Raw genomic sequence first — 27595 nt, forward strand, 5'->3', positions numbered from 1 at the left:
ATAATAAGGTCATTCTAACACTACAATGTACACCAGTACCCAAACTGGATCATTCATTTAAAAAAAATTCATTCCCGAAGACATAGTTTTTGTGGTCTTAATAGGTATTTTACTTAATTTTCCTCTGCCTTTCACTACTTAGACTTGGGTACAATTAAAGATGATATTTATATTTTGTGTTATATAGAATGAACAGCACTCAAACACATTCTTATTTAAGCAAATCTGGCCTACAAAAAGCTGTATTCATGAACCCTCACCAAATAAATGGTGAGGATGGTTTTTTGTTTTGGCTTTAGAAAATGATTCTCTGCCTTAATTCCCTCACATGTAAAATAGGCATAATACTGCCATCTACCTTACAGGATTGTTGGGAAGATTAAATGAAGTAATGCAGTTAAACTGTTTAGTAGACTGTTTGGCAGAGCTTCTAACTCAATCAATGCTAGCTGCTTTTGTTCTTATTCTTTTCATTATCACAAAAGGGTGGCCAGAAGATTATGCACGCCAACTGTCAGAATCTTTTTTTTTTTTTTTTGAGACAGAGTCTCGCTCTGTCGCCCAGGCTGGAGTGCAGTGGCACCATCTCAGCTCACTGCAACCTCCGCCTCCCAGGTTCAAGCAATTCTTCTTCCTCAGCCTCCCAAGGAGCTAAGACTACAGGTGCGTGCCACCGTGCCCAGCTAGTTTTTGTATTTTTAGTAGAGACGGAATTTCACCATATTGGCCAGGCTGGTCTTGAACTCCTGACCTCGTGATCCGCTGCCACAGTCTCCCAAAGTGCTGGGATTATAGGCATAAGCCACCGTGCCCAGCCCTCAGAATCATTTTTTATATTTTGTAGGAGGAGGCGGACAACTGGGGTGGCATGGTGGGGGTGGTTTAAGTGTTAATATTTTGAGATGATTAAAAAGGAAGAGAAAATGAATGTCAGAGCTTGTGAAAATGACTGTTGAGACAAAACAATTACTCTGTTATAAATTAATAATGCAATTAACTTATGATATGTTATTGAGTGCTTGAAGAATGGATAGCCCTCAAATATTCTCTTTAAAACCCATTTATTGCCCAAGATAAACTTAAGGGTAGTGTCACATTTTGAAAAATGTTATTTTATTGGCCATAATTTTTCACAGTTCCCATGGGGACTTAGTGACAGCCCAACACAGCAAATGTCCTTCATGTTACCATCCTTGTTTTGTTTTTTTTTTCTTCTAAAGCTAAATTGTCCTGGGACACTCCAAATGTGATTTATTTGTCCCAAGGCCAGTAGAAGGTTCCATGTAGGTGAAAATGGATGTTTGGCTAGTTGAAGAGAAATGGAAATGAGTTCTGCAAGCTGACTTACTCAGTGGAAATGGGTAAGTAACTCAGGAACATTATATCACTGTACATTCTGACTATAAGGAATTCTGGATAATTCATGTCCCTTATAGATACATATGAACTTACACATGATCTATCAGGAAGGAAGAAGACAGGAGCCCCATGAAGAGGGTGGGCATCTCAGTGCCAGGCCTTTGTGCTATGTGCTTTATTTACTCACTTAGTAATTGCAACGGCCTAGTGAAGCTTTAGGTTCCAAAGTCACAGAGCACCAAGTGACACTACCACTGGGATTTGTTCCACATTTGGTATTGCTAGTATTGTGGAGACTTTGTTTTACCTTGCCTCTTCCTTTGGGGAACAGTAGTAGGCATCCACTTTTACAAGAAAGTTGATGCTGTGAAGAGGAAATAAGAGGCCAGATAAATTCAAGGTAAAATTAATGAAGATATGTTTAGATCCTGGTTCTCCCATTGCCTGGTCCAACGTTCTTTCCACCACATTCCAGTCCTTAGGGATGAGGTAGAAAGAGAAAGATGTTTGATAGACCTGATAAACCCTGAACAGGGCTCCCTGTCAGAGAACTTGGGTTCCAGTCTAGTCTGTGAATTTCACTGCCTGAAACCTGGCTCTTTACTTCCTCACACCTGTTTCCTCATCTATCAAATGGAGAAGTTGGTCTAGAAGATCTCCAAGGTCCATTTCAGATCTAACACTCTATTATTCTATTATCTTTGTGCTCTGGTAAGTAGAAGCATATAGCCCTGGGCTTATTAATATTAACTGGGGCAAACAAGTGAAATTAGTTTATGAAAATAGAGCTGTGGTTTTTGCTTGGAGCCAAATCTGCCTTATGAGACTCACTTTAAGCATTGGTAATGGGATTGCTGATGGCTCCTTGGCCAGAACCTGAATGCCCTGCTGTTACACTTTCCAGGTGGTGCCAAGGGTGAGCGTCCTCTGTAGACACATGAAACTGAGGCACCACACAGTTTAAGTGAAAGGAATAAATCAAATCAGTCACAGTCAGCCTGACTCATCTTTTGTCTATCTTTCCTCAATGCTCGTTCAGTCCAGCTCAGTACGAAGGCCAACCCTTCCTGGAAACAGCCCCTTCCAGTCCCAGCCTGCATTGAATGGGTTGCTTCACCCAACCACAGAGAGTTCCTACTCTCTACACTCATATCATTTATATTTTGGGACTCAGGCCTGTCTGTATGTCTCAATATCTGAGAGCTATAATGAAGATCGTTGTGTCAGGGGTAATGCTTTATGCCTTTGTTCAGGGGAGAGATGGGATATTAAAATTTTTTGGCCTAGACAACTTATCTTCATTTATTTATATATTTTTACAAGTGATATTTTGATACAAACATACAATATATAGTGATCAAAGGGCAAAATGCATCACCCCAAGCATTTACCATTTTTCTGTGTTAGGAACATTCCATTTCTCCTCTTTTAGTTATTTTGAAATAGACAATAAATTATTATTAACTATAGTCACCCCTATTGTGCCAATGAACATTAGATCCTATTCCTTCTATCTAACTGTATTTTTGTACCCACTAACCATCTCCTCTTTATATCCACCTCCCTACTATTCTTCCCAGCCTCTGGTAGCCATTATTCTACTTTCCATCTGCATGAGTTCAAGATTTGTTTTAGCTCCCACATATTAAATATTTGTCTTTCTGCGCCTGGCTTAGTTCACTCAACATAATGTCCTCCAGTTCCAAGTGATTTTGTGATTTATAACAAGAAATATATATTTGGTCTTCATCCATTTCTGATACTGAGTTCCTAAAATTCCAAGTCCCTTGGAATTTCCAAAGGGCTAAGAGAATGAAGGCAAAATAATCATCTTTTATTGTTCATAACATACCCTTTTCAATCACACCTGCATTTATATTAATGACTGCCCTTTAGGAAGCTCCTAAGGATGGGGGGCTGGTTGCCAGAGGAACAAACTGTGTGATTGGGACTGTCAGCCCCACTCTCCAGACCTCTAGGGAGGAGAGAGGGGCTGGAGTTTAAATTAGTCACCAGTGGCCAATCATGCCTACATGACAAAGCTGCCATACAACCCAAAAGGACAGGGTTCAGGGAGATTCCAGGTTGCTGAAGACATAGAGGTGCTGGGAGGGTGGCATGCCCATCCCCTATATCTTGTCTTATGCATCTTTTCCATCTGGGTGTTCCTGAGTTGTATCTTATCTCATCTATCTATCTATCTATCTATCTATCTATCTATCTATCTATCATCTATCTATCTATCTATCTATCTATCTACCTACCTACCTACCTACCTACCTACCTATCTAGTTTCGAGTCAGAATCTTGCTGTCATCCACGCTGGAGTGCAGTGGTGCGATCTTGGCTCACTGTAACCACTGCCTCCAGGGCTCAAGCGATTCTCATGCCTCAGCCTCCCGAGTAGCTGGGACTACAGCTGTGAGCCACCATGCCCGGCTAATTTTTGTATTTTTAGTAGAGATGGGGTTTCGCCATGTTTCCCAGGATGGTCTTGAACTCCTGGGCTCAAGTGATCTGCCTGCCTAGACCTCCCAAAGTGCTACCACACTCAGCCCTTTTGTATAAAATTTTTTGTATCTATCTTTTAATATAAACCAGTAATTTAGTAAGAAAACTGTTGTCCTGAGCTCTTTGATCTGTTCTAGCAAGTGATTGAGCCTGAGGAGGGGTACTGGCAACTTCGAAATTATAGCTGATGGGTCAGAAATCACAGGTGACAACATGTAGATTGACATCTTAAGTGGGGGCAGTATTGTGCGACTGAGCCCTTAACTGTGGGATCTGATGCTATTTCCAGGTAGATAGTGTCAGAATTGAGTTTAATTGTAGAACACCCAGTTCGTGTGTGCCACAGAACTGAATTGTTATAGGAAAAGAAACGCACACATCAGGTGTCATATGTGAAGTACTGAGAGCAGTAGTAGAGAATCTTTCCTCTTAGGGTATATAGATGGGAGGTCATAGGCTATATATTTGACCTACATTGCCCTTTTTGCCAAGTTTATTTTAATGTTCTGCTCTTGGGTTCTAACAAAAGATTCATTAGAGCCTAAGTGTATCAACGTGCTAAATAATTAATATGTACTCTATAGAAATTTTGTTGAGGCTACAGCTACCAAGATCTCTTGATATTCTCTATATGAGATCCTATGAGAGAGTTTTCTCACAATTTAATTTCAAGAAAATGGCTACCCCGTTTTAATGATCATTTGATTAATAAGAACTGTGAATTGACAATGTCTCCCATTTTATTTTGGTTGCCAGGAAGTCCAGGTGAAATACGAAATAAATTGATGCACTCTTTCTTGTTCTATATAATATGTATAGTATATTTTTAATTTGGTCATGATAGTTTTCAATTTTACTTACACGTTCCCTGATCCTGCTTCTCTAATCTTATTTATATTTTGCCATTGTTATATATCAGAAGTTTCCTTTTATTTTCCCCATATAGCTCTTAAAATAAGGTGAAATACATATAAATATACAAATAACACCCATAATTTGTTTAAATCTAAAATGCCTAGCATGGTGCCAGAATTTTAGCAGTTAATAACTACTGCTTGATTTATAGGGAGGCACATTACACCTTATAGAGAAGCAGTTTCTGAGAGTCAGAGCTGGCTGGAGAAGAACTGCATGGTCCCTGTCACTGGAGGTATCTGTGAATAAACTAGATAAGCACTTTGGCTCACTTAGTTAAGCCTTGGTTTCTTTAACTGGAAAATGGTAGTAATAGTATCTCCCTTGGAGGTCACTGTGAATAGTATAAGTTGGTACATGTCAAGCTCTCAAGCTCTTAGCACAGGGATGCACATTTGAAAAAAGTAGCCTTTATTATTAATGAGGACTTGTGCATTGAAAGCTGTTTTATTAGCTTAAGTACACTTCCAAACCTGATGGTTCTGTTGGGTTAGCAAGCCCTCAGTCATCAGAAGAATCATAGACTTAGAGTCTTGGACCAACCCTGCCTGTGTGGCTACTGTGAGAGGGATATAAAAGCAAATGAAGGACTGGATGGAGTGGCCTTTAGGCTTCCTTCCACCCCAAAGTGCGTGGTACTTCAGTTTCAAACCCATTCAATCAGAGATGGCATAAGGGTGTCTGGGAGAAAAAAAGGATTCTAATGTCATTTTATTAGAAGTTCTCCCTTCTTTCATGTGTAAATTTCACTTGGGACCTTATCAATTGGATATTAAAGCATTTTCCAGGGGGAAAAAAACACTCAGAAAGAGGAAAATTGAGAAAATGTCTGAGAGCACTTCATGCCTTCCTGTCTATCTGTACATAAAGAGCTGCTTTCTTCACAGCTTTCCAAACACAGGTTGGCAACCTGATTATTTCCACTAGGCACAGACACCACACTTCAAACAAGGAAGCTGACCAGAACCCATGCCAAACATGATGGATGTTCCAGTTTTATTACCATCAACCTCGGACCAAATCACTCCATTGTGCACCCCCCATTATTTTACAGTATTTTGATGGTGGTATCCTTCAGAAAATGGGCCACATCTAGAAAAAAAAGAACACATCAGTTCCTTATATTTTGGCTGAAATGACCATAAAATTGCAGGTCCTCAATGCAGCCAAGGTAACCATTTTTTCCCACTGACCTTTGTGTAAGGAGTTGTCAGGCATCGGAATGTGGCTGAATTAATAGGTAGGACCTTTCCCAGAGATATAGAGGGCACAGGCTGATTTCGTGATTTTATAAACAGATTTTTCTTTTCCATGAAAATCCCAGGAGAGGCATCTATTACAGAGGTTGGGACTATAGGTGTCACCCAGGATAGGCCACAATATAGATTATCCAGGTGCACCTAACAGGAGAAGGAAAGGTGGTCTCAATAATGCAGGGCATGTTTCAGCTTAATACTCCTGAGTTCAGCCAATACTTTGGTTAGAAACATGATTGGAAATCTCTTGTTGATAGAGTCTCTCCAAATAGACTCTATCAACAGGAGATTGCCAGTGGGCAGGTCTGACGGCACGCAATGTCTGGCATGTGGCTGGTCACATAACAGGTATTATAAATATTTGTTAAAAGTTTCAATTTGCCCCAGCTGCTCTCAAGTAATGGCTTTTACAAGTCCCAGACTTCTAGGAGCGAAAAATGCATAAGCAAGTGAGCACTCCTCCCTCTCCCCTTGGAAAACCATAAAATGGACAAGAAAGTACATAAGCGATGCTAGCCCTAAGGGGAACCCTGGCCCTGACACGTTGTGCCAACCTCCTCTTGTTCCCTCTGGCTTGGTAGTGCACCACTGTTCTTGCTTCCTCCACACTTATGTCCCAGAGGAGGCAACTTGACTAGGATACATTGCACCACTCAGAATTCATAATAAGATCAAGAAGAAGTGACTTGAGGACTCTTTGTGTTCCTTGGTTGCCTGCTTATCTTTTCTCATTGTGGTTGACTGGGCCAAGGAAACTATCTCCATGAAGTAGTCTTTGCAACAATGGTATAAGAATTCAATCAGACATGTGACTAGGCCTTCCTATTATTCATGATTTCAGTCATAAGGTAATGAGCAAAGCAAAGGTTATTCTGTTACCAGCTGCAACTGGCTACAGAAACCAGGTGCTATTTATTCAGAGAGTTATTGAACTGCTGGTATGTACCAAGTAGCATGCTAAGCACTGTGGGGCTAAATAAAGGTAAATTAAACAAACATCCTATGCACAAATTAATTATCCTATGAGGGGGAATTAGACACCTACTTACATGACCAGAGAGTGAAAAGTGCACCTAAGAGCTATAGACAGCGATTTTTGTGGATTTTAGAGGAGAAATGATGTCTTCTGTTTACAGGTATCTACCAGGTTGTACGGAAGAAACAGTTCATATGCTGGTCCTTAATGGATAAAAGGCATCTGGACCTGAGGAGGTGGTGGAAGTGTAGTGAGAGTGGCAACAACCATAGAGCAGAGGGGCGTCTTTAGCTAGCAAATCTCTGTGGGAGGATACATTAGACTAAGAAGGCACTTGGCCATTAGATTACGTAGTCAGTTTATAACTGTATATGTGTGGTGACGCTCAAACACTTTTGCACAGAAACCTACTTGGCGTCACAAAAGCATAAGACCTCCTGGACAATGGCCTGCATTTTCCCCTCCCCACTAGGCATTCTGGTTGTCAGTGGTCACAGGCATTTTATGCTAGGCCAATATGGGTCACTTGTAGAGTTGTTTAACTGTCCCTGTGACATAAGCATAGGCTTGCCTTTGGCAATTGTACAAGACAAGTCCTAATCCTATTGTTCTTTTCCAAGACAATCAATGTGATCTCTTGCCAAGAAGTATTTTTTAAACAACTTCTTAACTCTCTCAGTTACTCTACTAGTCCTGTTAGGAAGATACATCTGGTTTGCTAGACAATCAATGCAAGTTGGAGAGGTTTGATACTCATGCAAACACAGCCAGATCCTCTTTTCTCTAAAGTGAGAACTTTTAGAAATGCCTTCTTGAGCACATCGGAACAAGCATAGGAAACAGTAATTAGAATGGACTTCAATGCATAATAGATCAAGTCTACAAAAGGAGATGGGTTGGAGATATCCAGGCAACAGTAGTTTTGCACGTTTCCCCAAATTACATTCCTGTTGCAGATCAAAGATGTGTTTTTTTTTTTCAAACCACACCAAAGCACACATTTGGAAGCCAAACTCCTCAAGGGCACTTAAGATTTATTTGGTAACCTTCCTGTTAAATTTGGAGTTCAGCTTACAAGCTTAAGGTACACCAAATAATGGCCTTCACTGAATCGCTGCCCTAGCAAACAAAGCATTGTTTATGGGATTGGAGAATGACATCTACATGAGGTTTGAAGTATTTTATGTGCATAATGTGTTTCAAGGGCCATGGCCAGCCAGACTACCTGTAATGCCATTCATCAAATAAATACTAATATCACCAACTCAGATTTTGACTCTCTTCTTCCTTGTGGGAGCCATTCGACCTAGGAGAGTTGATGAGGGAAATATTGCCCCTATATTCCAAAGCTGAATGGTTTTTCCACTTAAGAAAGGAAGACTTTTCCCTTTTACAGAACTGGCTCTCTCTTGTCCAGTCTAGCCAGTTCAAAGCCTCTTATGTGAAGCAGTCAGCTTCCATACACCACAACCATGCATAATTAAAAACTTTAAGGATGTTAAATGCAATGCAGTATCCTGGATTGGATCCTGGAAACAGAAAAAGGACATTAGTGGAAAAAACTGGTAAAATCCAAATAAAGTCTGGACTTTAGTTAATAGTAATGTGCCAATGTTAACTTCTGAGTTTTGGCAAATGAATCACAGTTATGTAAGATGTTAACATTGGGAGACACTGGGTAAAAGGTATGCAGAAACTCTCTGCGTTATCTTTACAACTCCATGCAAATCTAAAAGTATTCCAAAGTAAACAGTTTATTGAAAGCTTTGCGGATGAACTTATGCTTTGGAGAGTAACTCACTGGCAGCACTATGAGGGAATCTCTATCATAAAGCAAGTGTGCCATAGCAGAGTAAGCACTAGTCTAAGAGATAGGAGCCCCATGTCGGAGGCCCAGGTCTGTACATACTTTAAGCTGTGATCTTGCATTGGCCATTTAACCTCCTATAGAATGAATACCTACATCTGTGAGATGCTCTGCATCTCTCACAGGGGTATTAGGAAGATCATATGCAAAGATGCTCTGGAGAATGCGATGAAAACCTAAAAGGATAACAAATTCAAAATGCGGTCTGAGCAAGACGTTGGGTATCTTGAGAAGGTACTGAGCCATGATCCTCAGGCAAACACAAAGGCAGCTATTGTTTGGTCTTAACTCTGGAAGTGGGACAGCAAGAGAAACTTTTCGAATGGTACCTGAAAGACCACAGCAGGGTCTCTCACGGTGCACAGAATTTAGCAACCAAGTATAAAGTAGGGCAGTGAGAACAGCAAAGGTTTTGCTTGGCATCTCCCGGAATCTCTGAAACTGCAGAGTGGAATCACTTCTCTATTTAGTGACTGAAGAGGTGGTTCATACACAAGTAGGGGAATCTTGTGGTCCCAAATGCTAGCACCACCACTTGTTGATTTGTCATTCCAATTAATTAGTTCTTTCCTATGGCAGTACATCTGGTCTTTCTTGCACAATTCCCCAGCACCAACAATATCAAAGTCAACTCCTTAGCATGGTGCACAAGCTCCTTCACATCTGCCCCCCTGGCTCATCTCCTGCCTTCTCCTCCTTACCTCCAGCCATGCGCCCCTATGTGCTGTTCCCCAAGTGCACATATTGTTTAGTGCTATGTGCTCTTCACCTGCTCTTCCTCCTCTCTGGGGTGCCCTTCCATATCTTCCTCACCAGCGCAATCCCTACTCAACTTTTCTTTTCATAATTCCTTTATTTATGGGCTCCCTCTTTCCTCTTTTCCTTCTTCTTAGTTTTCGTTTTTCACATCAAGTGCCGAGTCTTTAAAGATTCTTCCTTGATCTTTTGTCTCTCCCAGTCTCAGCTGGTGCCCAGAGCCTCTTGTGCCCAGAATTTCCCCTCACTCATGATTAAAGTGTTCATCTCAGATTCTGACTCTCTCCCTAACACATCCTCCACACCAGATTGTGGTCTTCTATGGGTAAAGGTCGTGTGTGTGTGTGTGTGTGTGTGTGTATGTGTGTGCAAGTTATCTTAATCATTTAGCCAAATATTCAGTACAAAGTAGGTTTTTGGAATAAATGAATGAATGAAGAAATGGTCATGCCCCTTAGATCTATTCCAGAAGTATGCAGGTACTTCTAAAAGGCCAGGAAAACTTGGTATTACATGTTAAAAGTTACTTCTATTAGAATAATTTCCAAATACATTCATATAACTTGAGGTGAGCTCACACAGTTCGGTATTATTAACAATATGTACAGAGGATTTTGCAGAATGACATAATGAGAATGACAACATTTTATGACTAAGTACCAGATAATGAAAGAAAATTAATTAATTTGCTGCTAAGATAAATGACTATACAAACTTAGGGGGGAAAGCTGCCACAGCTATTATGTTTCTAAGTTTGTTCTGGAATATAAAGTACCTTCCACTGAACAACTCCCACCTCCAATTAGCTGTATTAGCTCTATTAAGTTGAAATGCAGCTAGAGATATCCAGTTGCTGGTTTAAACATTCCCAAATAATACATTCTGGAGCAAAAAGCAAATTTTGTAGGTAATAGGTGTAAAATATCAGGGAATTTATCTTTCACATAGGAATTCACAAAAGAAAGGGCAAATACAGAATGCAAAGCAGTCTGTCTATCCTTCCATAAATATTCGCCAATTAGCTTATAGGGAAGTCACTTAAAACAAATAACCTATTTATTTCAATGTTAATATTAATTTTACCAAGCCAAGGCATGAAGTCCTGAAAAGGGAAAAAGAAAAACCTACAACAGCTGTTTATCTTAAATCTGGCATCCCTTCTTTGGCTCAAGAAAATTGATAAAAATCTCATTTTATAAGTTCACTGCTACATAAAATTTATACATTTGAACATTAAATTGTATGGGTTTTGTTTTTTTAGGGGAGTAGATTATTCTAAAATTCTGCTTATTTGCAGACAAAGCTGTGTCCTTGAGGGTACAGTTGAAGTTAGAAACAAAATGTTTTATCTTATTTTTTTCAAAAATATGCATTAAGCATCAACTGTGTACCAGGCACTGTTCTAGGTGCTGGGAATACAGCAGTAAACAGAATAAACTTTCCAACTTTGTAGGGTTACATTCCAGCTTAGGGGTCAGTAAACTTCCATAAAGCATCAGCAGAGTAAATACTTTTAGTTTTGTGCCAAGACTGTCTTTTGTAAGACTCAACTCCGCCATTGTGGTACAAAAGCAGCCACAGACAATACATGAAGGAATGAGTGTAGCTGTGTTCCAATTCAACTTTATTAATATAGACAGGCATGGGGCCTGATTTAGCATGTAGGCCATTGTTTGCTAACTCCTATTCCAGCGTAGAAAATTTCTTCTTAATCACCAAAACTAAGTAGGGGTATTACAGAATTTATGGAATGATTTACAGAATTATGGAAATTTAGAATTGAAAAAGGACATCCACTTATTTTAACCTTATTTTGCCCTGAGGAAGTAGGATCATGGTTAAAAGTGTGGCCTCTGGGGTCAGCCTGCTAGTGTACAAATTCTGCTTTTTCACTAACTATAGGTGATTTGGGGCAAGTTATTTAATCTTTCACTTTTTCTCATTGATAAAGGGAAGTGAATAATACTATCTACACCTCAGGAGACTCTTAAGATAATCCAGGTAAACATTTATCAGGGCATATGGCTCACAGGAAACTCACAACAAAATTCTAGCTATTCATCAGAACAACAACATCATCAATAACAACAACAATAATGGTAACAACAAAAACACTGAGACTCAGAGAGGTGACAGGACTTGCAGAAGGTCCCCTAGCTAGACCCCTAGCTTACTGACCCCTAAGTTTACTGACCCCTAAGCTGGAATGTAATCCTACAAAGTTGGAAAGTTTATTCTGTTTACTGCTGTATTCCCAGCACCTAGAACAGTGCCTGGTACATAGTTGATGCTTAATGCATATTTTTGGAAAAAAAAAAAAAAAAGATAAAACATTTTGTTTGTAACTTCAACTATGCCCTCAAGGACACAGCTTTGTCTGCAAATAAGCAGAATTTTAGCATAATCTACCCCCCTTAAAAAACAAAACCTATACAATTTAATGTTCAAATGTATAAATTTTATGTAGCAGTGAACTTATAAAATGTCCAGTGTCCAAGTCAGGATAGGAACTCAGGCTCTGTGCCTCCAAACTCAGGATCTCGTCTGATCACTTGCTGTCCTTCCTGGATCTCGGTAAATCATGTGATCCATGAGTAATAAATGTTGGGTATGTCTACAAATGGTAGCAGGACTCACTCAGTTCAATAACCCAGGGAATTCTAGAGCTGGGCTGTGCTGTATGGAGAGGCACTTCAGGGAAACAGACCTTTGAGAGTTAACCGAATCTTTCTGTTAGAAATGTGTCTGCTGTTGTCTCACCAGTATGTCCAACGGTGAGGATACCAGTGGAAATCACCCAGGAGAAGAATATGGTCATTCTGGGAATAAATTCTGCAGCCACGGTGGATGAGAGAACCCAATCCCTCTAGATATGAATGAAGCCAGGCCTTCAGTAGTAGATTCACTGTGAACCAGAACGCCTGCAGGAGGTTAAACATTTTGGCTTTTTTCACCTGATGGCAGGCTCCAGTGGACCACCCAAGGAGCCCTTTGAAATACTACTTTTCATGGTAATTATTTTCAAACTTTTGCTTGTTTCACTTAAGGATCAGGTTCTCTAAAACCTTCTTTGAAGACCACAGTTGTTCAGCGTATTTAATGTCAGTTATCCTCAGGGAAAGAGAAAAACCAGCTGTGAAAGCCAAGGGTTTTATATACCACCACACCCTCCTGAAGTCCCACAGATTTCTACTATTTCAAGCAAATCAAGCCACAATAGCATAAATGTTCTTTCAAGGAACTTTAAGCTAATTAATTGTGAATGTGACAGCTAGAGTACAGAGAATTAATTTCCTGAGGTTGGTCTCCCCCCACCAAAAAATGTGTTTTTTCTGAAGTTGGCTTTCTGGGATCTGTCATTTGTGGGCTCTTACAGGAAGTGGTGGGGGCTAGGAGACCACCACACTTGTTGGAGGCACTCGGAATTCTTTTGACATATGGTTTTGCTGACTTGAGACATCTGGGCCATATTGGGCTTAAATTTGATTTTAAAATCTTTCTTCTTAGGCCAAAGATAATGTTCTCTTTGGAAATCCTGGACATTACTGCACTGATGCCCATACACATCAACCTTTACACATTTTTTTAAAACCTTCGTTATCACATCAAGGCGATGTGATAAGAGTCACACAACTTCAGTCTGCTTGTGACACCATGGAGCACACTTGTTGGGATTTTTGCTGAATTTTTTTTTCTGAAATAATTTTTACATAGTACTGTTTCCAGGTAATTTTCAAAGAGAAACTTCATCTAGTGTTTGTGCTTCAATCATTCATATGTTTAATACATATGTATGGGACATCTTCTATGCCTGAGAGATACCAGGTATCTGATATCATGAAAACATGGCTCTTTCCTCAAGGATTAGTGAGACAGACACCTAGTCACAATTCAAGATGCTAAGTGCTATTAAATTTTGTGGATATTGGACATATTTTCACTTGCGAGTGGGAGCTAAATGATGAGAACACATGGACACATAGATGGGAACAACACACACTGGGGCCTTTCAGATGGTGGAGGGTGGGAAGAGGGAGAGGATCAGGAAAAATAACTAATGGGTACTGGGCTTAATACTTGGGTGATGAAATAATCTGTACATCAAACCCTATGACTTAATGTAACAAACCTGTACTTGTACACCTGAACTTAAAATAAAAGTTAAAAAAATACTTTGCAGATATTGGGGAAGACTTTTTAGAAGAAAGGACATCTCAACACAAGGCTGAGAAGTAGTTCACCAAGGCAAGTAAATGAGAAGCACACACCAGGCTAAGCATGTATGAAATCCAAATGCAGATACAAGGACCTCTTAAGACCTAATGTAGTATTACTGAACAATGAGAGCCTGGGTTTCTTTCACCTGCTTGGTGTGGTACACTCTTAACCTTCTCATCTACCTCTCTCTCCCCAGGACTTAGCATAGTGCCCGCTATTTTATAAGAATACAGTAATAATGTCAAATGAATGAATGAGTGTTCTTATGACTTTTTTTGGACACAAATGTTCTTCCCCTGAGATAGTAAGTTCTCTTAAGATAGGGTGTGAGGCTGTTTTGATGTAATCCAAAGATAACTTAACTGATTTAGTCTGTGAGTAAAAATGGCTGTTGTTATTTTTAAAATCCAGGTAGATGTTATCACTCTCATTGTTATTATAACACTGTTATCATATCCAAGCATTTTGAATGAAAACACCAAAGTTTATCTTATAAATAACAAATCCATTACAAATCTAAGACTCTGTTAACAATCAAGATCCATATTAATGGAGTTCCTGACACTTTACTACTTCAGAAACACTAGTAAAATAAATTAATAAAATAAAGCAGTCAAAGCAATAAAAGAAAGATTTCACTTTCATGCTACGGAATTATGTCTGAATATACCCATAATTTCTTCCCTTTGCGGATAATGGTAAAATTGCCTAAATCATAGATCAGTGGTGCTCTAATGAGACCCGATTTGGATTCACTTCTATTCAAGGCAAACTAACTGTATATAAATGCCTTGCTTTAAACATTCACAATATTATACAAACTATCCCACTGAAGTGAGTTTGGGCTGGGAAGAATAAGGTGTGGAGCCTAAATTAAGAATTTTCCAGCGTTGGCCAGGTGCGGTGGCTCACACCTGTAATCACTTTGGGAGGCCGAGGTGGGCAGATCACGAGGTCAGGAGATCGATGCCATCCTGGCTAACAAGGTGAAACCCTGCTTCTACTAAAAATACAAAAAAAAAAAAAAAAAAAAAAAATTAGCCAGGCGTAGTGGCGGGTGCCTGTAGTCCCAGCTACTCAGGAGGCTGAGGCAAGAGAATGGTGTGAACCTGGGAGGCGGAGCTTGCAGTGGGCCGAGATCCCGCCATTGCACTCCAGCCTGGGCGAAAGAGCAAGACTCTGTACCAAAAAAAAAAAAAAAAAAAAAAAAAAGAATTTTCCAGTGTTGAAGACGACAGAGTGACTTTCTCCTCACCAGCCTCACCCTCTGGGGACACAGAGAGAGCTGCAAATTTGGCATTACCCAGTTGGTGGCTGGTGTGACTCAGAAGGAGGGAAAATCATGGCTCAGAAACTGAAGATGTGTTGAAACCACCTTGATCTTCTGAGGCTCTGCCTGCTCGCCCTGCAGTGGCTGAGTCCTGACCATCCTCGGAGGTCACTCCTGCTCCCTGAAAGCTTTGCTCCTCTGCTAGTACTTTTTAGCCTTCTTAGCTAAATCTTAACTTATTATTATTATTGCTCAGACCTCTGTCTGAAAACCTGGGCCCTGCAGAAACAGCAGCTATTGGAAGCAATACTCCTGTAATGACCTACTGTGCTTATTTTTCTAGATGAAGTAAATTATGTCTGAGGTAATGTCTTGCAGGGCGTTAGTTAAGGAAAAATTCCCATTAGGTAGGCCTCCCTATAGGTATCCAGAATTGGTGTCTTATCCTAGAATGTTTATTTTAATTTTCTTAATTTAAGCTCCTTGGATTCCAGACCTCCAGACCAATGGTGGATCTGCTCATCAAGCCCCAACTCAGCCACTCATCTGTCAGCTTGTGCAGGTTTTGGGACAGGATCTGAAGACCTCCATGACCTTTCTAGTTCTTGGAGTCATGATTTCTAAAATCTGGCTGGCCTTGGTCTTCTTGGCTCCCAAGGTCCTCTACTGCCCAAGTTCCTGTGTCACAAAATCAACTGTTTCCATGTGTTAGAAGCATACACTTCATCTCCACTAGCAGCAGCAAAGAATGATCACCTATCTTTGTAGGGGAGCAGGGGTTTACTGCAATAGAGAACCAGGGTAGTGGGGCCCACAGTGCTGAGTTTCAATCTGTTGCTAGTTGCTAACCAGGTGGCCTTGGAGAAGTTTTTTTTTTCTTTTTTTAACCTTTCCAAACCTCAGTTTGTTCATCAGTAACATGAGAATAATTATGGTACCCATACATCATAGGACTGTTGGGTAGAGTATATGAGATAATATATTTAAAGCCTTTTACAGAGTCAGGCACACAATCAATGCTAGAAATATTAGCTGTTCGTGTTAGTGTTACTTAGAGAAGGGAAAGCAAATAACTATCAAAAGTCAATAAAATGATACTCTAAACATCTAATTAAATGCAACTTGATAATCATATAACTGTACATTTATATGATTTGAAGCATTTTTTCCTAAAAAGAACAGTTAGTTTCTATGATTAATTATTTAGATTACAGAAACAAATTTGAGGACTCACTTTGAGAGGACATGAAGTGGCACCAAAGGAGATCAGACATCAGAGGATATCAATGAAATTTATGTCTAACAGGCTAATAGCACTGAGGGTTAGGGTCAGGGTTCTGGAAATTCGTCTATATTAAAAGGAAATGCTTTTAAATGTTACTTAGCGGAAACAAATCATTTCCTTTTTCACCACTTGTAAAATAAGTCACAAACATAAACCTTCCACATCTATGTGCCATTTTAGAATGCTGTTTCCTTTAAAAGCAGACATACAAGCCATCCCCATGAATGTGGGATTGTCACTGGGTCACCAGATAAAGGAGATTTATAAAATCTGTGACTGCATTTCCTGTAAGCATGCTTTGAAGAAGTAATCTACTCCTTCACCCATGGGTCCTAGAATATGGCCTGCACACAGACAAATGTGTAAGTTGTAAGGAGCAGTTCTGCCTCCCTCAGAGGCTGAAATTCTTTCTTCTGACCAATCACATCTCACCTTACTCTTTGGTTTCCAGGAACATTTAAGGATTAACTACTGGAAATCCTGTAGGTCTATAAGCCCATGTATTTCTATTCCCTCACCCACTCCTCACCCTGGCATTGGTTTGGCATCCACCTCTTCACTCTATCTTACTTTTGGTCCTAATTTCTAAACAATGATTTCTATTAGGTCAACCCTACTGTCATTTATGTAGGTCAAAAACCTTTGAATTTCACCAGGCACAGTGGCTCATGCCTATAATCCCAGCACTTTGGGAGGCCGAGGCGGGCAGATCACGAGGTCAGGAGATCGAGACCGTCCGGGCCAACATGGTGAAACCCCATCTCTACTAAAAATACAAAAATTAGCTGGGCGTGGTGGTGGGCACCTGTAATCCTAGCTACTCGGGAGGCTGAGGCAGGAGAATGGCTTGAACCCAGGAGGCGGAGGTTGCAGTGAGCCAAGATCATGCCACTGCACTCCAGCCTGGTGACAGAGCAAGACTGTCAAAAAAAAAAACCAATGAATTTCAACAACTTCATTTGATTCAACCTATTTTTCCCATTGTTAGTTTATGGATTTGTTGTAGGCCAGCTCAAAGCCTCCGGAAAAGGAGAAAATATATGCATATAGCAATAATCAGCAACAGACTGGTTTTTATAGATATTCAACATAACACAAAGAAATTAAATTTAATACGTGTCTGACCTGAGAAAGCCAGAAATAAAAAAATCCGCCGATGCATTTAACTTTTTTTCTTAGGGTATGCCTTGCTTTAAAGGTGAGGCAGGTACTAATCTACAAAACAAATCTTGCCACCTGACACCTCAGCCTCTATCTCTCACCCCTATTTTAACCTCAAGGCCTCTTCTGTAGACCCCATTATGGACTCCTCAATGGTTAGACAAATGCTGATCTAAACAAGGATTAATTAGAAGTGAGATGAAAACAATGCTCTGTACTCTGCCTTTTCCACACTGAGTCTTATGACTCCAAACTTCATCATGATCTTTGGACCCTTGCTGCACTTTTCCTATTGTCAGCCTCTGCTTTTGGACTGCACTTGTCTTTCTTCCCACTGCCACACCACACCCCTATGGCCTCCTAAGCTGCATGGCTCCTGCCATTCCCACATCTGGACACACTCAGCATGACTGTCTCTGCTGTTTCCAGCCCCACTAGAGAGACACCCTCATCAGGCCAGGAGGCCCCAGACAGGCACCTCTGACGAGCCCTGCTGGGACCCAGTGCTGGGCCACCATTTCTCCCAAAGGGAGATTCAATATATTCAACTGTCCCGAAGTCTCTACTCTACATTGGATGAAACACGATTTTACCATGACTTAGAAAATCAGGATACGGCTTAAACTACGAGGTTGGCCATTAGACCTGAGGCTCAAAGCACATTTCAAAACCCAAAATGGCCACTCTGTCACTGTCATTTCATTTTTAGTAAACCTCTAGCCTTTCTTTTACCACCAAAAAACAAGAAGAGAGAGAGAGAGACAGAGACAGAGAGAAAAGAGAGTGGGAGTACAAGGGAAAGAGTTAGAAAACAGGGTGACTTCTTCTGAACAATGGTTGCATTAAAAAGTGTCCTTGAAGCAGAGAGACCACTCAAGAAGGAAATAACACCTCAAACCAGGGGGCCATTCACCAAAAAAGAGTTCACATTTGAAGCTGTTTGCAAAATGTTTTCCTGTGTCTGCTTTCCCTTGTTCACTACAAAACTGATGAAAAATACAGATGATAAATATGTTTATACAAAAAGAACCCATTCAATAATTCATCACCTTGTTGGCTTACAATATAACTACTCCAAAAGAAATGTGTTTTCCTACCCACTGACCATGAATGGATACCTGAGACTTAAATACGGCTCAGAGCATTGTCTTCCTGTGCACGTGTTGCGGAACTGTCCCCAGTATGCTGCCTGTGCTAGTTAACCCAGGTGGGGCTTCAGCCTTGATTTGCCCCACTGTTCTGTATCTTCCATCTCTTATGTCTCCCACTACAAAGCATGCTGGCGAACACCCAAAGTTTTGTTTCGTTGCAACCACTAAAATTCACTAGACACGGAATTATAGTATTTTTCAGCCTAGAACAGCATTCTCAATTAGGGGCAATTTTGTCCCCTAGGGTATATTTGGCAATGTTTGAAGACATTTTTGATTACGACAACTAGGAGGGGAGTATGCACAGACCTCTAATGGGCAGAGGTCAGGGATACTGCTAAAAACATCCTACAACGCACCAGACAACCCTTCATGATAAAGAATTTTCTGGACCAAAATGTCAGTAGTGCTGAGATTGAGAAACTCTGGCCTAAGTGGAACACAGTAGCAAGCATCTGCTAGGCCAAAGCCTAGGGAGGGAAGGGATGACAGGATTTGCCTAGAACTACCCAGTTTGGAGGTGGTAGAGCTACATGTGGCACTCAGGTTAGGTAGTGCTATATATTTCCTCTATAGCATGTTTATTCTAAAAGGACTTACCCTTTAGATGGAGCTTAACTACACACACACACACACACACACACAAACACACACACACGGTCTAGAAGGATACACACCTAGACGTAATTGGTGATTACTGCTGGACATAGGATTGTACTGATTTTCCCTCCTTGTTCTGATACGTTCAGCCAAGATTTGTTTGGTTTGTTACTTTTGTTTTGCTTTACAATAAGTACTTACTGATTTTATAAGCAGAAAGAATAAGAAACTATTTTTATTTTGAAAAACTATATAGGGAGGCCGAAGTGGGAGAATCACCTGAGGGTATGGGTTAGGAGTTCGAGACCAGCCTGGCCAACATGGTGAAAGCCCATCTCTACTAAAAATACAAAAATTAGCTGGTCTTGGTGGCAGGCGCCTGTAATCCCAGTTTCTCGGGAGGCTGAGGCAGGGGAATCACTTGAACCTGGGAGGTGGAAGCTGCAGTGAGCCGAGATCAAGCCATTGCATTCCCGCCTGGGCGTCAGAGAGAGACATCGTCTCAAAAAAAAAAAAAAAAAAAGAAAGAAAGAAAGAAAGAAAGAAAACCTATATAAAATGCAGTTGAATTTAGCTTGATTAATATTTATTGCCGGTGTGAGCACAGCAAGAACAGCATTACGAGTCATAGGAAAAGGATGGATACGTGGTACAAATAGGGACTCTTTTGGAAAACTGACAACATGGATTCAGAGTATTAAATATCTAAAATATGGCTTAATAAATTATAGTTTGAACAAAATATATAAATTATATTAAAAAGTGTTGGTTTAACCCCAAATATATGCAAATGATGGAATGGTATGCAGCTGTCAAAGATCATGTTTTCCATTATTTCAGTGTTGATCTCCCCATTAAACTGAAGTCCATGAGGCCAGGGATCTTGCCTTTTCAATTCCTTCTGCATCCCTTCTGCATCCCTGGTATCCAAAGAAGTTCACACAGTAGGTATGTAATAATTATTGTTGAATGATTAAAATGAATAAATGAATATAGTTATCAGTGACAGTATTACAGATAATTAGAATCTTTTTATTTTTCTGTTAATATGTTTCTAAGATTCTCCAATAAGCATGTGCTACTTTTATAAATAGAAGATAGATTGTGTTGTTTGTGCAAAAAGTAAAGGAACAGAGAACTTAAGTAAAAAAGAAAAATGGAGTACAAAAGAGTATACGAAAGGGTGTTGAGTACTTGGAAAGCCCATTCCACGATGCAACTGAGGGATACCACGATGTGGCTACCATGGATTCCAAGTGTGGGTGTTATATTTAGCCAATTGACGGCCAGCACTCCTTTGTCAAACTGGTTTTCTCTTCCAGCATTCTTCTCTGATTTGAGCTTTTCTCCCACTGGTAACACCAAGAGCTAAAACAATGGAGAAGCTACAAATCAGATTCGTTGGTTATAGCCTCCAGTGGCCCCCACAGTATTGGAGGCATTGTGGCAGCCGTAGAGGCTGGAGGTGCTTTTCAACTGGATTGCGTCCGTGGCTGACAAATGGAATAAAAGAGCTATGCTGTGGTGCTCAAAATAGAACAGAAAAAAAAAAAAAAAAAGGATCCCAAAGAGAGAAAGAGAGAAAGAGAGAGAGAGAGAGAGAGAGAGACAAGAAGAAGAAGAAAATGGCACAGACATGAGAGGCTAGCTTCTGGAACAACCTAAAAAGACCAATGTTAACCCAGACCCATGAATATGATTCTCACATCCTTTGTAGAATTTTTTTTTTTTTCAAAAGTGCCTCTTTGGGACTGCAACCCTGAAAAATGTCATCTGCCCCTTTGCTGGAATGACTGGATACTTATGTCACCCAGTAGAAAAAAATGCCTGGTGATTTTATGTATATTTGACTACTTGTGGTTATCTGGGTGAGGTGATTGAAGAAACAAACAAATCTAAAAATATAAATCCACATTTGTGTATGCAGAGAGAGCAAAAGAATCTGAGTGAAAAAAATGAAAGAGGGATACAGGGAGAGAGACAGGGAGATGTGGACAGCCTGTAAAACAGGGTGGGCCCCACAGTAACTGTCATGGGGTAGAGTTAGCAGTTACTGAAGTGGTCTGGAGTTTATTGACTCTATTAAGGGCCTATGTCAAAACCCATTCTCTCTTGCCTTCTTCATCCTCCCAAAATTTTGAGACAGTATGTCTTTACGAAGAGAAAAATCCTTTCCTCCTTCAATTAGAGCTATAGCTCAAGATGAAAACAGCCCCCAAAAGAGCACGGGAGTCATGAGTGTCTCATTGTTTTTGAGCACAGGTTTTAGGGACATAGAGCAAGGATGATTGGGAATCCAGGGGTGAGAGGAAGGTGGGAGTCACTGAAGAAATAACAGGCCCCCAAAACAAATGTTGTTTTCCTTATAGTTTGGACCATAGCAAGCCCTGTCTTTAAAAGCAGCCTTTTCATTTCATTCTATGAAAACAGCGTATATGACTGTAGTAGATTAAAGATGGCTATATATTTTTAACGCTCCCTTCAGTGAGAAGTGGGTTTGATTTCCACTGGCCTTGAATCTGGACTGGTCTATAATACTTTGACAAATAGAGTACAGTGGAAGTGATGCCATGCCCATTTGGGGCTCAGCCTATAAGAGAACTTCATAGCTTCCATCATGTTCTCTTGTAGCCCTGATCTTCCACATGAGAAGTCCAAGTACTCTGTAGTAGAACCATGTAGAGATAACCTCAGAAAACATGGAGTGTGCAGTTGAACCCCAGACTTCCAGCTATCCCCGCCAGGTTACCAGATATACAAGTATTGCCATCTTGGACCCTTCAGTGCAGCCTGGCTGCCGTTGAATACCAACAAGTGACTAACTGATGCTAGGCAGAACAGAAGAATTGCCCGGCCTAGCCCTGTCTGAATTTCTGACCCAAGAAACACTGTGAGATATAACAAAATGGTTGTGGCTTTGGCTACAGAATTCTGGAGTAGTGTGTTTTACAGTGATAGACAGTCTGGTCCAGGCAAGGGGATGACAATGTCTGTCTACTTTCAATGTTGGCTTTGAATCAAAAATATATATATTTCAGATAGATTGATCGACAGAACACAATTTGTAGTCTTTATGGAAGGCAGTACAATGCAAATGCTATCTGTTTGTCTCAGCTCAAATCTTAGCCTTGCCATTTGCTCTGCAGTATATAACTTTGGCAAACTACTAACTTCTTTGAGCCTCAACTTCCTCATGTGTAAAACAAGGATAACAACATCGCCTTGATGGAACGGTTGGAATTGTTATATGAGAAAGCGAATGTGAAGCACGGAGCTCAGGAAGAGGTGTGCACAGCCTGTGCTCCCTGAGCCATCCTGTCTGTGTTAACGTCCAATTTTCAAATCTCAGGCAGCTTCTCTGCTGCCTCATTTCCTGGTCACTCTGACTTTTCCTAGGGAATCACTTCCCCACTGTTTGTCTTGTTGACATTTCCACCTGACTGACTGTTAGACCTTCAGCAAATAGAGGGAATCTTTAAAAGAACCATATCTGGTATCCAAAAAGTCCTTCAGTAGCCGAGAAATTGTTATATGTGGAGATTACATTTCCCCCCAAAAAATCAAAGAACATGGTTTGTTGTAAGGCGGATGATCTAAACACCCATAATATGAACATTAAAAAAAGATCAAAAAGGAGTTCTAAGAATTGAGATGGTAAAAATAAGAAGAAGGTTCTAACTTGGGATTTCATTGAAGTGACTGGACAAAGGTGAGCAGGTGGGGGCCCCTGGATATGTTTCCCATCTCCTGGTCCTACAGCTCACGAGGGCTGAGGCAGTAACTAGGTCTCAAAGGCTATACACTGCAACGTCTTTTGCCTACAACCAAGTGCAGAAATATCCCACATGAAAGGCCCGAATTCCATGCCCGGGTGGTTCCTGTGGAACCTTTCCTCGCACTTGCTTATGTTAAACTCCTTATAGAGTCAGCCTGCCAAGGGCCACCCAGTGACAACCATGGATTTCAATTCCTCCTGCAAAATATGTCAACCCATTTGTTTACTCAATATAGACAGCTTTGATCTCCATCTGAGGTGGGTCTAACAGTAATGAAAAAAGCAACTTTTCTTGCATAAACAATTGTAAGGATGATGAAAGAATCAAAACTCTGAAAGAACAACTTAAGACATCACTAAAAGGACTGTGTCCTCATCCAGGTTTTGCAATGGGGATATTTTATAGTTACAACTTCTTCCTAGACAACTGAGTCTCTTTCTGAAATGGTTTGGCACACCTGCTAAGAGTTTGTGGCATAGACTTGGAAGACGACTGAGAACTTTGAAATCCCTACCCTTTGCAAGGACCAGAGGACACTCACAGTTGCCACATTTAAACCCAACAGCCCACTAGAACAACATCATCTGTGACTATCTCTCTTGTGCTCCTCGGCTACAAGATCGTCTTCCTTGACAGTTTTTATTGCTTCTGGAAGTAATTTGCTCTTCATCAGGTTATCACAAATGAAAACCAAGACAGGTCAGAAGAAAGCTGGCTTCTTTGTCAGCAAGATACTTCCCTTTGCCAGAGCTGAGAGAGAGAGAGAGAAAGAGAGTTGGAATTAGAAAAAAAAAAGGTTTCAAGTCCCTTTCTGACATCTGTGATCTTTTAACAGAGATGTAAAGCATATGAGATTTGCAACCTTTCGTGGCCTGAAGGGATCCAGTTATTTGGCCAGTTGTGAAGACATACTCTTGTTCCTACTCGCACTGTCATGCTGTCATGGGGGGTGCATGCCTGTTTCATGATAAAAGGAAGCTAAACGGGGTTTTTACAGGAATTTCAGAAGTCTCAGAATTATTGAAGACTCATACCAGGATGAAACCCAAGTTCTTCAAACCAAAGTGAAGCAAATGTGACATATTATAGACAAGAGCAGAGGAGCAGGAAAAAAGAGAAAGAAATGACAAAGAAGCAGGAGGACAAAATGAATAGAAAAAAATGGCATCTTTTCATGCATGTTGGATGTAACTCCTGGGACATCAATTTCTTTCTATGCGGTTATACGTTTGTGGTTATCAGGCATTTGGACGGGCAGAATGGAGGGAAGGGGTTTTTAAAAATAACACACTCTCTTTGGCACAGGACAGTACTAGCATGAAAGGCTGGTTGTTTCAAAGGACTAATCCAGGCTGTGGGGCTGTCCTGCAAACACTGAATCATGACCTTGCCGGCACCTTGCTGCGGGCATCAGCAGGAGAAGATGTGGAGGTTCCAGCAATGGTATTTTGTTCCACGTAAGACCGACCACATTCCCTCACATCTTACTTCACATAGTCTAGCACTCCGTGTAGTCCAATATGGGCATCTAAGAAGCAGCAGGCTAATAAGAACCCAAAATGAAGAAAATCTAAAAATTAGCCCGACTTAGCCAATAAAAAGTAGCTCCAGCTAACCCAGCCAGACCTTTAGGAAAGAGCCCAGGAATGTCTTTCTCCATCCTTGCCCTGCTCCTCAACCTCCCCTTTGTTCACCAGGCTCCCAACTTCTCTTCTTGCCTCATACATACCCGGCCACAGATGCTGTCTCATCGGCTGGATGCACAACACTTCAATGGAGCAAGGGCTTTCTGTTGTTGTTGTACCTGCCCTCTTGCTCCATCAACTCCAGGTGAGTATTTCAGGGTCCCAGCTGGGCGGTCCCAAACCTGTCAGGTCTGACCACCCCACCTCAGGGGACACTGGCCTGACCTGAAGCAAGGGCAGCAGGCCGGTGGGCCTGGTCACCAGTCCCTGGAGAAGGTGTTTCTACCACGTTCTTTCAGTGTGGTGAAAAGGACATGTGTGACTGCTAAGGAAGAGTTACACGGGGCGAAAAGGGAGAGGAAGATGACGTGTGCACATGCACACACACACATGCACATATACATATGCAAACACACACATGCACACACACTCACACTGGCAGTCTTCTCAGGGAAAGCAGCTGATGATTATGTTTCCGCAACTGAATAAAATCAAACCCAAACCACAAGGTAACAGCAGCCGTCTGGCCCGCCCTACACATGGCATTTCTGGGCACAGTGTGGCCGATTATATCCTTCACCCCACGGCTCTTTCAGCCCTGCTGTTTCTGGCTCTCCTCAAGATTCTCTTTCCCTTTAAGACATCAGGCGGGTGCTTGTCAATTAGGGTGAGCCACAGAGAAAAGCTGTCTGTGCCCTGGGAGAGGTGAACCTGCTTCTTGATGAGCCCTTCCTGAGCCAGCAGCAGGCCTCCTGCCCAGAGAGGATGGGGCAGAGAGATCTGACCAGGGGATGGGCAGAGGGAGCCTCACACATTCCTGCTCCGAGGAGTGGGAGGGTGGGTGGGGGCAGAGAAGGAGCCTTCACCACAGAAAAACAATGCATCTTCAATTGTACAGAAAGCCACTGGGATCAGAAGCTGCTCACGCTGTTTAAGAGATGCTTAAGGAAAATGGGGCCACCTCAGAGGCACCTCTCCTGACCCTTCTCTGCCACCCCTAGCCCCGTGCTCAGGGTCAGAGTTGCCTCCCGTGTCGCACACTTATCCTGTGTTTACCCCACCATTATCCTGGCTGCAGCTGACTACTTCCCACTTGATGAACTCCTCGAGGCAGGAACTAGATTCTCCAGTGCTGTGCTTCCAGCACCACGCCCAGCACAGACAGGGGGTTCACTCAATGCTTGTGCAGGGACTGACATCTAGGCAAGCTTCCTTTTGCAGAAGAGGAAACTGGTGCTTAGAGAGAAAGACAGGGAAGGGAGTGGGGCGGGGGGGAAAGAAATCCCCCCTTCTGGAATACCAGGGAGCATGTTAGGCATCTGGCACTCATTTGTTCATTTTCCTCTCAGAACCCTGGTGAATTAGGCTTCACTGCCTTGCAGACTTCCTAGTGAGTGCTGGGACATCCATTTATTTGGGAGAGAACAAAATGCACAGTTGTACGAAGGCAAAGGCTGAACAGTTGGGGAGAACGGCAGTTGGAGAGAAGAGCATCAGAGGCCTCGTGGTAAACCGAAATGAGAGCTGCGCTGTGCGGGAGGATGCCTGGGAGGCACCAACGCCCCTGGAACTTAGATCTGGACTGCCTTGCAGGCAAAGATACACAATCCCCCAAGTTAAAATGTTGAAGGGCAACAGACCAAAACCAGAACAACACAGTTTCCACCTCCTCCCCTTCACCTTTGCCCATTAGCAGAGTTAAATTTATACCAGAGTTAAATTTCTATGTATGAACTCACACGCAGAAACCAATATACACTACTACTGGAAACGTCAATCATGACAACTCTTTTGGATGGCAACGGACGTAAAAATAACTTAAAAATATAAAATTACTTGTGACACATTTCCCATCTTTCAGCCATAATTTCAGAAATAATTAAGAGATTATTAAACAGCATCAAGTAATTTACCAACTTTGAAAATAGAGGAAAATGTATCATACCTGTATTCATGTACCCTGGAAGGTTCCCTACTGAAGACAGGCCCTATTGGGATTCTCGGAGTCTATCTTTCCACAGTAAGCCCTTGAGAGGTCAGTCTTATTTTCCAATTGTCTGTGCTATGCACATACGCATCCCTGCATTATATCAGTACTTGTTTAAAGTCACCTGATGTTAGAGCTGAAGGCACTTTCACGTTCATTTATTCTAACCCCCTTATTTTACATTTGGGAAAATTGAGAGCTCAATGAGTTTTCTCAAAGTTAATAGTGGAGGTGGGCCTGGAACACTGTATATTTCTAAAATACCCCATTTAATGCCACTCTTTAACTACAGACCACACCAACTCCCCTCAGAAGAATGCAGGGTACACAAATTTTAAATAAGGAAGAAATTACATGCTGGCCATCAAGAGGTGTACCGCTTGTCCACACCATCTCTGCTTTTCTCTTGCCCTGGAGGCCCCAGCAGCAGAATCGTGAGCACATAAGCCATGGAGGATGACGCTGCAGAGGAGAACATGTGTTCCTGTGGTCAGGGCATCAGCCACCATCGCCCTGCTCGGGGCCCCTTCACAGGGACCAGAGAGAGTAGTGGTGATAAGGTGTGGCCGAGGGCTGTTCTTTTTGAGCCATTTTAGTGATGCTGGGATGTTATGCAAGGAAATCTTTGGCATTGCAGTAATCCTGGATTATAAATAATTTAGCATATTTCTTTGTAAACTACAGGCCAGAATCCTTGCAAATAAGAAAGGATTAACTTTTTTAGAAGTACTTGCTCTTGAGACTTTAAGTTCAAGGCAGAACAATGCTTGCCGTGGTAATTCCATCTATTTTAAGATCACAAAACCATACCAAGTTGAAACC

The 27595-nt window shown here is 41.4% G+C and overlaps 1 protein-coding gene and 1 long non-coding RNA gene across 3 annotated transcripts in view; one reads left to right on the forward strand and one right to left on the reverse strand.

Annotated features, from left to right (window-relative positions):
• On the forward strand, positions 1-26634 carry LOC112205550 (uncharacterized). Its single transcript, XR_002939490.3, has 8 exons — positions 1-104; positions 1221-1361; positions 4937-5020; positions 12404-12651; positions 13821-13885; positions 20166-20273; positions 24799-24931; positions 26136-26634. It is a non-coding gene; the product is annotated as an uncharacterized LOC112205550 (long non-coding RNA).
• Positions 1-27595, reverse strand: part of RORA (RAR related orphan receptor A) — a 735316-nt gene that overhangs the window by 371580 nt on the left and 336141 nt on the right. The window lies entirely within an intron of this gene.

Source organism: Pan troglodytes, chromosome 16 (genome assembly GCF_028858775.2).
Source record: "Pan troglodytes isolate AG18354 chromosome 16, NHGRI_mPanTro3-v2.0_pri, whole genome shotgun sequence".
NCBI lineage: Eukaryota > Metazoa > Chordata > Mammalia > Primates > Hominidae > Pan > Pan troglodytes.